General features: G+C 41.3%; 1 long non-coding RNA gene across 4 annotated transcripts; it reads right to left on the reverse strand.

Annotated features, from left to right (window-relative positions):
- Positions 1-533: 533 nt before the first annotated feature.
- Positions 534-10,141, reverse strand: LOC109460041 (uncharacterized). Of its 4 annotated transcripts, XR_012493911.1 has the most exons (5): positions 9,708-10,141; positions 9,274-9,327; positions 5,478-5,681; positions 3,403-3,582; positions 534-3,172 (listed from the first exon to the last, which is right to left on the reverse strand). It is a non-coding gene; the product is annotated as an uncharacterized LOC109460041 (long non-coding RNA). The 4 variants fall into 4 exon arrangements; XR_002139475.2 differs by lacking the exon at positions 3,403-3,582 and having other exon boundaries at positions 536-3,172; positions 9,708-10,135; XR_012493910.1 differs by lacking the exon at positions 534-3,172 and having other exon boundaries at positions 3,182-3,582; positions 9,708-10,135.
- Between the last annotated feature and the right edge of the window lie 4 nt (positions 10,142-10,145).

Below are 10,145 nucleotides of genomic sequence, written 5' to 3' on the forward strand. Positions count from 1 at the left end.
TGACATGCGACCTGCTGTCCGCTTTTCTGCCTGCCAACCGACCGACTCCACTCGACTCACTCACCAGCACAGCCGCGACAGTTATATCAGTGGCCAATTGGCTAACCGGCTACAGCCGATGGCCATCTACTACCTGAGCCAGCACCTTTCCACGTGAGGCCGAGAGCCTGGAAACTGCTCTCTGGGGCTCTGTCCCCACACCAACCCAGCTGCCAGTGAGAATATAGTGGTATGACTCCCCTATCTATGGCTCCTGGGGTGTTCCTTTTTGGCCTCACCGTGTCATGCGTTCTTATGTGGGGAGCAGGACCAGAGACCCCGCCTGACACCCTACATGACAGTATCATTCTTTCAAATAAAGTATTTTGGTACCCACTACCTCCCACCAAAAAAAAAAAAAAAAAAAAAAAAGGATTAAATTATGTCAAGAAGGAAAAACTAATAAAATTGAATTATACCAAATGTATTAGTTATCTAAGGCATCCTGAACTTTACTTTCTCCAGGTCTGTGCTCCAACTATCCCCTATGTTTGGAGTGGCTTTTCTTTGCCTGTATCTGTTGATGTCTTACCTCTTTAAGGCTCAGTTGTAGCATCACACCCTCCATGAAGTATCAAGACTTCCACATCCTTCCATCCTCTGAAATGACCTCCTAGAAAATGCTGATAATTCTCACCCACATGGCTCTAGCTTTATCTTCACGTTTGCAGGTGAACTTCCAAATGCTAGTAGCAGCATGTCTTTGGTTGAGAACGTCCTCCAAACCCGGTGAAGGCTGCTCTGCCCACTTGCTTGGCAGGCCGGCGTGCTGGAGCAGTAACCCCTCCAGAAAAGCCCCTGCTCCATGATGGAGGGAAGTTGGTTGTTTTAGTCTGCTCAGGCTGCCATAATAAAATATCATAGACTGGGGGGCTTAAACCACAGAAATTCACTTCTCATAGTTCTGGAGACGAGGAAGCCCAAAATCAAGGTGCAGGCTGCTTCAGCTCTTGGTGAGCTCTCTCCCTGGTTTGCAGACAGTACTGTAGTCTTCTTGCTGTGTCCTTATACGAGGGAGAGACAGAGAAAGCTCCCAGGTGTCTTTTCTTATAAGGGAACTCATCCTATCATGAGGACCCCACCCTCATGACCACATCTAAACCTAATTATCTTCTGAAGGCCCTATGTCCCAATACCATCCATGAAGTCTTGATACTTCATGGAGGGTGTGAAGGCCCTATGTCCCAGTACCATCACATTGGGGGTGAAGACTTCAATATATGAATTTTGCAGGGACACAACGTTCAGTCCATGACATTGGTGAATAGTCAGCTCCTCTGCTCCTTGGGTGGAGTACCTCTGAGGTTGTATCCATAGCATTTCCCTGTTCCCCAGAGTCTTAAGCTTCCATTGCCCACAGTGGTGACTGGCTTGATAATGCATCTTATGTCACCCACCTTCTTTCATGTTTTACTTCTTCACTCACCTTGCTTCCTACACCTTCTGAAGACAACTCCCTGTTCTTGCATCCTTGTATCAGGGTATGCTCCCCATCTGGGCTCCTGGGTTTCTGTACTGTAACATGTCTCACTTTATGCTCTTTATTGCAGAGTTTTATGAATGCCTTGGCTCTCGTAACTAAACTGTAAACTCTTTGAGAACAGAAACCTCTTTAAATGCTATATCCCCCAAAGCCTAACAAAGTACCTTGCATATAGCAGGTGCCTTTAAAAAACTAGATTAATTAACAGTATTAATCAAACTGAGGGTTTTTAGAAGAAAGGCACTATAGAAATCTAACACCTAATCAGTTCATAGCATTCTCTGGGGCACTGAGTAAATCAAATTATTTAAGCAATGTGTTCATGAATCACAATTATTGATTTAGAAATCTCATAAGCTGTTTGAAGTTCAAAGTGAGTCTTCAAATTTAAGCAATAGATTGAGTATTTTACTATTTCCTGGTTAAAAAAAGTCAGCACCATCGAGGGAATTAGAGAGGACATGATTTGAATTGAGTCCCTATTTTTTAACATAGCATTCAAAACCCCACATTGTTTGGCTCTCACCTCACTTTCCAGATTTACCTTTCATTCTGTTTCACCACTGCTGTATATAAGTTGTGTGATTTTCATGCAGATGATGTGTGGTTTAAATTTACTTTTGCTTGTTAACAAAATTGCATAATACCACAGATCTCACTTCATAAGAAAAATTTTCATTGTTTTAAAATGGGTAATGAGAGACATATGAGGATGAAAAGAAAACAACTCCCCCAGACAATGCTTCTTCAGACCCCACTTTTGCTTCCCTGTCATTATTATATTGTCTATGAGTCTTCATTAAGAAATTGATTCAAATATGTAGAAATTTGATAACACTATCTAAATTGGAATAATGATTTAAATGCCCTTCAAAGTTATTTCCGAGGTCAATTCTGTGGCCTGTATTTTGAAGACAGATACCGTGTTTCCCCGAAAATAAGACCTAGGCTGACCATCAGCTCTAATGTGTCTTTTGGAGCAAACAATAATATAAGACCTGGTCTTATATTACAATAAAAGGGCTAGGTCTTATTTTAAGGGAAACAGGGTAGCTACAAGACACAAAATGGCAGACACTATCTATATGTCACACAGAATTATAGAAACATAAACAGTAAGCATCATTCTTTTAAGAAATTATACAAGTCATACTTGTTCATGGTAGAAATATCAGTCAATACAGAGAAACAAAAAGCATATAATTCCAATCAAAGCAAAACACTACTAAAATTTTAGTGTATACCCTTTTAGACTTTTTTGTGTAGCATTTTACATACATATATATGAAAGGGCTCATGGTGTGCATATGTTTCCCCCCCCTCTTTTTACACTCAGCAATGTAACAAAATGTGGCATACACTACACACAGGCTCACTTCACACCCACTCACACTTCTGACATGGCTTCCTATCTTCCAGAGGCTAGAAAGCTAAACACTTCCAGAACTCCCTCACAGCTTGGGTTCTACATGTTACCGAGTTTCCACTAAGCTCTGATGAAGATCTGGAAGGCAAGTGAGTAACGTGAGTTGATGGCGATGATTAGGGACAGCAGATCTTCTGGTAGCTGAAGTAGAAAGTCCTCTGTTGGGGTCTCACATAGTAGACATGGAGAGGCAGGCATGGGCAGCAGTGCGGTCTCCTGTAAAACTGTGCCATACTTGGGTCAGGCATTAATCCTGGTTTTATAACAGTATTTGCTTCCCTGCTCCCCTCGGAAATTCTGTTATCTGCAACTGAACACCCTAATGAATACATGCAAATACCTTTCCATATAAAAAAATATATGATTATAATATCATATAATTTTAGAGCTAAATGGGACCTAGGCAATCAGCTGGACTTAGGAAAATTAAGCTCAAAGAAGTTAAATAACTCACCTGTCTTCAGATGGGTAGTGGTGGGGCAAGACCACATGCAAGTCTCCTCATTCTCACTCTGTATAAGGAATTTACTCCATCCTTGACTCCCAATGAGTAGATGGAACAAAAATGGCTGTCCCTAGTTAAACTTGTAGTGTTTTCTCTGTTGCATAATGTGCTCATCCATCATCTGGCAGGCTTTAGCCCAAAGAGAATAGTTAGAGTGTGATGCCTTTTCAATGTGTTTGCTTTCTCGTTATATCTACCTCCCCCAGCACAGGCCCCATCCCGACCTGCTCCCCTGGTTGAATACCAGCTAGGCTTACTCGCGGTACCACTTCTCATCATAGCCTTCCCTCCAGTCAGTGATGGTGTGGTTTTATGCAAAGGTTTATGTTTGGTTTGCCTTACTGAAGACTTGCTCCCAAGGGGCCAGCAGCCTTTAGTCCTGTCAAGCAAAGGTACTTTTTTTGATCTTCTAGCATGACAGGAAAGAGTCACTGTTGAAAGGCCCCATTCAGTAATTAAAGACTGTGAGGTTTGAAACCTGACTGGATCTGAAGCCCCGTTCTGCCACATACTAGCTATGTGGCTGTGGGCCAAGTTACTTGATTTCCATGAGTCTCACTTTGCTCATCTGTAAAATGGAAAAAAAGATAATGACCTTACAAGGCTGTTGTTTGGACCAGAAGAAATATTCCTATAATGTCTGACACGCAAGGAACACTCAGTAAATACTTATTGTTATTGGGTTGCAATATATGCTGTTGGCTTGAAGAATTGCCAATGGTGTGAACTTTGGCTCTTCCCCATTTATAATTTTATAGCTGAATGTGGACAGGAGAGTAAGATCATTCCAGAGTAGCCAATGTCCTTTCACAGAGGACTCAGATGGTTTTGCAAGCCCGTATATATTTGAGCTCATACCCAGCCATTAACAAGTCAGTGGAGTTTGGCTCTGCTGTAGCACTTCAAGTCTTCTATTGAAGTGAACATAGGGACAAATAAATCAAAGGTTTGAGTCTTTTAACACATGACATTATTTAAGAATTAGGAATGGGAATTAGGTATTCCCACAATCTTTTTGGAACAGTGTAAGTCAATAAAGTTTAAAGTAAAATCTAAGTCAGCTGTCTTTATAAACATATAAATATAGAATTTATAGGAGCTATTATTTTTTTTAAAGTATTAACGTTTTTTCTGTAGCTCAACACTTTTCTTATGAGGTGAGAGCTGCAGAAAATGACAGTTTTTATTTTTTTTACAAGAAAAGGTTCATTTTACAAATGAATTTAATCCCATCTGTGAGGATTACACAAAATCCTGGCAGGCATATGCCATCAATAATTAAGGGCCTATCAATTATAACATTGTACATTGTTTCCAAAATCCTGTTAACCTGCCTTACATCATTTTTTGGGAGAGCATTTTATATGTATAGTGTTTTAATTGGAAATTTTTGTGAAGGTTTCTCTGGAGCTTTGTTCAACCCAAATGCTAATTTTTAAATCCCAAATTAGACTCGTTTTCTAGTCTTTTTCTGAACAGGGGGAAAATAAAAATTGTTTGATAAGCCCTAATACAAATTCAAAAATTTTTCTTGATATTTGATGGATAAATTTATACATATTTTTATATAATCCATAGCAAGAAAAAAATTCTATGTAAAAATTAGAATATATGTATTTTATTTTCTTGGAAGTGTCTTGTATTTATCATGAGTGAGAGAATAAAAATTATTTAATGTACCCTCTAGTATGCTCTGTTCTTCATATTACAGTTTTTTGGGGAAAGAAATAAGTTTCCTAGTGGTTGTGGCTTTGAAAATCTATTTCCATTGTCACCCCAATAAATTTAATAAATAAAAAAAAGAAAAGAAAATCTATTTCCATTTCTCAGCAGAATTTCTTAAGACAAAAGTTAACCTTTCTTACAAAATTCCATTCTGTGCATGTACATACAATTATATACCTATTTATTCAATGTTGTCCCATAACCAAGAAGCCAAGTTAGGGAAAAGACTGAAAAATGGAAACTGGTTTGGGAATTAGGGGCTCTCTGATGACCACAGTGAGAGGCTCAGGATCTCTTACAAGGTTGTAGCCAAGGTGTCAGCCAGAGCTGGAGTCTCTTTTCAAGGCTTGACCGGACAGTAGACTCTCCTTCCAGGCTCGCTCAGGTTTTTGTTGGCGGAAGGCTTCAACTCCCCTGGGGCTGTTGGCTGGAGGCCCCAGTTTCTCATCATATGAGCCTCCACAGATGGCTTGAGTATACTTCTGACATGGCAGCTGGCTTCCCTAGAGCAAGTGATGGGGGTTGGGGAAGAGAGAGAAAGAGAGGAGTAGGTATGGGGAAGAACCAGGAGGAAGTCACAATGCCTGTTTTGACTTAGTCTTAAAATCATACGCTTCATTCTGTCTTCTAGAAATGAGGCACTAAACCCAGCACACAGTCAAGGGGAGGGGACTTAAAGTCCCCTGATGAAGAAACAAGTATCAAAGACTCTGTGGATATAGTTTTTATACCACCCCAGTCAATTGGGAGTCTTAACTGTAAGGGATAGAAGAATCCATCTCAAAATGGAATAAACAAGAATGGGAATTCATTTGCTTCTAAATGAAAAGCTCCTGCAGGTAGACAGACTTTGTGAGGAGTTTGTTCAGAGCTCTGGCTGCATTTCTCTGTCCTCTCTGTGTTGAATCATCCTCAGGCTGTCTTCCTACCAGCAAAAATGACTGTAGCAACTCCAGCCTGATATATGCACACCGCACCTTCCAGAGCAAGTGAGCATGGCTCTGCCTCAGCACCCCAGCAGAGTTCAGAGAGTCACTCTGATTGGATGGGTTCAGGTCACATGACCCCACCACCCAATCCAAACCAGGGGTCGGAAGGCCTTGATTGGTTCCAGTGCTCGGGCCTGAACCAGGGCTATGGAACCTCTGAAACCAAATGGAGGCGTACCTCCACAGCCCTGCTTCAGGGCCGGAGCACTGGAACCAACCAAGGCCTTCCAACCCCAAACAGAAACCTGGTCCTCTAGGAAAGGAGGAATGGATGCTGGAGAGGCAACCACAAATGCCTACTACAAAAGTCAGTGAAGTTTTCTCAGCTTTTTTTTAATATGGGATTGGCAGCATTTTTTTAACTGGAAAGGAAGGAAGAATTAGAGACAGAGAAATAGAAGAACAAGGGCATGTAACTAGGAATGCCAAAGAAGTGGATCAAAGCACAAGCAGAGTGGGTATTCTGGGTTGCAGATACCCAGTGGATATTCCCAGAGCTAGAGAATCACCCATTCCACTGAGATCAAGGACAGCAAGTGTAAACACAGGAGACAATAGAGATGCTTACAGGCAAAGTGGAGGAAGGTGGAGGAAAAGTTGGTTGGTGGTTGTGAATGCAAATGAAGGAGAAAGTGATGTTACCAACTGCAAATAAGGGAGAAAAGTGAAATAGGTCATTTAAGAGATTGAGTAAGATGGATGGGATAGACTATCTTGGAGTTTCAAATTTTTTCATACTAGTGGAGCTGGAAAAATTGCTGTAAGAAGAAAGCATAAGCAGAGCTAGAAAAGCTAGGAAGCTCTAGTAGAAACAAATAATGCTGTAACAAGGTCACACTAAAGGCAATAGTAATCATTGGAGAAAAGGGTTAAGAAAAGAAATGATGCAATTTATAAGGAAGTGAGAGTTTAAACAAGTTGAAAAAAAAAACTATGGCAAATATCAAGAATAAAATACTTTAATCCACCTTTCAAATTTTAAGCATATATAACTTAACATTATTCTTTTCTGTGCCAGAAAATGTATCACAGAGTATTAGCGTAGAGTATGAGCAATTTTTAATTCCTACCACTGCTACTAAATCTTGGCTAAGAAATAAGTTGGAACAGCTGCTTGTTTTATTATTATTATTATATAAACTGTGTAGATTAGCAAAGTGAGAATTAATTTTTTTTCCTTTATTTAACATATACTAAAAAATTCCTCTCCACCATATCCTCACTGGCTTCTAGGCAGGATTTCTTGCCCTAAAATAAAATAAAGAGGCCCTATGTTTATATTCACACTCATCTGGTTCAGGGTTTGGTTAAGACAAAGTAGCATGCAATAAAAATATTAAAAATATTTGAAAAATCTGAACTTGGAACATAAGGTCATGAAGAAAGGCAACCTTGGTTCACCTTGCCTTAGGACAGTGACCTTGAGAAGACTGATTCGAAATTGGTTAATGGATTCCAGAGAATGAAGGCGTTGTTATAAGTATAATGGGGATTTTGGGGGAAAAAGAAATTGGTGGACACATTTAACTTTTAATTTTGCCTTTTATAAGGTTGAAGTCAAACAGATGAGGACCACATGGAATTAAGAAGGGCTTATTCTTCTCCAAGAAGGCAAATTTCTCCCACTAGTTCTTCCCTAGGCACACAATTTACTTTCTACTGGAAGGTTCTTAATTATTTTGGAAAACACTTAATACCCTGTAAATCCCCAAGCCTTTAGCAGGCAACATAAGATGAATGCTGGGAAAAACAGTTTCTATTTATTTCTCAAGGCAGAAAAGGACATCAAGATATCCTTGCTTAACAGAACAACCATCATCTACTAAGTATTTACCATGTGTCAGGTAAATGCTTGGCATTTTACAGACACCACCTGATTTAATCCTCCTAACAATCCTACAGGGTGTGTACTATCTTCTAGTAAAGAAACATGTGCAAAAAAAGTCAAGTATTGGCTAAACTCACAGAGCTAGTAGGTGGCAGAGTTGTGTGTTGAAACCATGTCTGTTTGATTACAAAGCCCACACTCTTTCTTTTGCACCACTCTGTCTAAATAAACGAAAAGAATTTCTTAACATTTATAACAAAGAGAGTCAACAGTTTAAAGAAATGTTTACAGAAAAGGGAAATAGAATACTTTTTAAAATATTGACAACTGAATACAAATACAGATTTATTTAAAATCAAATGTACGTTATTCCCAGACTCCCTGTAAGACATAGTAAGACAAATACAGATAGGGACAGATAGCAGAAATACTTTTAGGTCAGAAGTAAGCCCAACTTCAAATGATAGGACATGGCTATGGAATGTAGAAACAACGTGGGCTTGAGAGAAAGCAAACAGGTCAGGTCCTGGAGGCATCAAGAACCCAAGGGTAGGAGAGAAAGGACAATGGTTTGCCGAAAACCAGTTTGGCAGTGACATTCACTGATACAGTTTCGTTCAGTAGAAATACTACATAAACCTAAGCAAGAAAAAAATAAGTACTGTAAGCAGCAAAGCTGAAGTGAATGTAGAATCTGAAGGACGGACTTTTCATGTCAGCCCCAGGAGTCAAATCATTTTTACATGAGCTGATACCGTATCATGAAAATACAGATTGCCCATATTTAGAAAAGCTCACAGCAGGAAGGAATATTTCCAGACTCCTGCCACAATATCAGGAGATGTCAATCACCACTGTGTGATTTTGCACAGTACTTGGGAGACAGAGAATAATGCTGCTATTATAATGAGTTTATCCTGGACTGGCCCCAACATATGAAATAAAACAATACTATTATAAGCTTGTTCTACACTTTGTCATGCAGATATATACCAGGGCGGTGGTTCTCAACCACTGCCCTCCACCCCCTCCCTAAGAGGACATTTGGCATGTCTGAGAGCTTTTGATTGTTTCAAGGGGAGCGAGGGGGTGCTACTGGCAGCTAGTGAGTGGAGGCATCCTACAATGCAGGGAAGAGGCTCCCACAACAAAGAATTACCAAGCCCCAAACGTCAATAGTGTGGAGATTGGGAAGCAAGCTCTGGACCAGAGGAGGCTATTGCATTTGTGGCCTGAGGGATAGTTTTGCTCCCCCTCTTTTTTGAGCTCCCCACTCACCCAAATATCAATTCTCAGGGAGCATCGCTTGTGGCACAAAGGTCATCCATAGGCCTAGAGCGTGAACCAGATAGAGACGGCATTGTTTAGTATTCTTTTCATTTAAAACAACAATTATCGTGTAGCTCAGGTCCCCTAATGTCACTGGCATCCCCGGACTTTTCTGACATCAACAAACCTAAACCTACGCGCACTTTGGCGCCGGGTTTTCTGGCTGGGTTTAGGTTTCTTCCCCCACAGCAACATGTGCAGCCGAGCCCTCGTGGTGGGAAAAGCAAAACACTTGGGGAATGAGGCGTTTTCGTAACGTCATTTATTTAGTCTAGATGAGAAATTTTGCTCTTTAAGAACAGGAAGGTTTCAGATTCCCAGAAGCTGGAAATCGAACCAGAGAATATTTGTCTACTGGGGAAGTTAATCACGTTTTTACTTACAAGGATAAGGCAAGGGAGAGGGTGGTGGAAAGCCCCGATTTGGCAGATTTTCTGTTGCGGGAGCCTTTTAGACCTTGCATGGTTCCCTCCTGAAGGAGAACTGGCGCCGGCCGTGGAAAGGGTACGTCGCAGGGCGGCGGGGGCTACTTCCCGACGGCACCGTCCCCGCGGCCCGGCTTCTGCACGGCAAGGAAGTCTCCTTTTCTAACTCCTACTTACTACTGGAAACTGTCGGGTCCCCACGGGGGGAGAGGGGTAAGGCCGGCGGGAGCGGTCCCTGGACGTGGGAAGTGGTCGGGTGGGCGGGAAGCAGCAGGAAGAGGCGGGATTCCTGCCTTTTGTCTCTGGGTCTTCAAACTGTAAGCAGGGGGGCCCAGACGCCCACCCTCCTGCCAGATGCCCCCAGCACTCCAGAGCCGGTCCCGGAATTCGCCGGGC

This window comes from Rhinolophus sinicus, linkage group LG02 (assembly GCF_036562045.2).
Source record: "Rhinolophus sinicus isolate RSC01 linkage group LG02, ASM3656204v1, whole genome shotgun sequence".
NCBI classification, from domain to species: domain Eukaryota; kingdom Metazoa; phylum Chordata; class Mammalia; order Chiroptera; family Rhinolophidae; genus Rhinolophus; species Rhinolophus sinicus.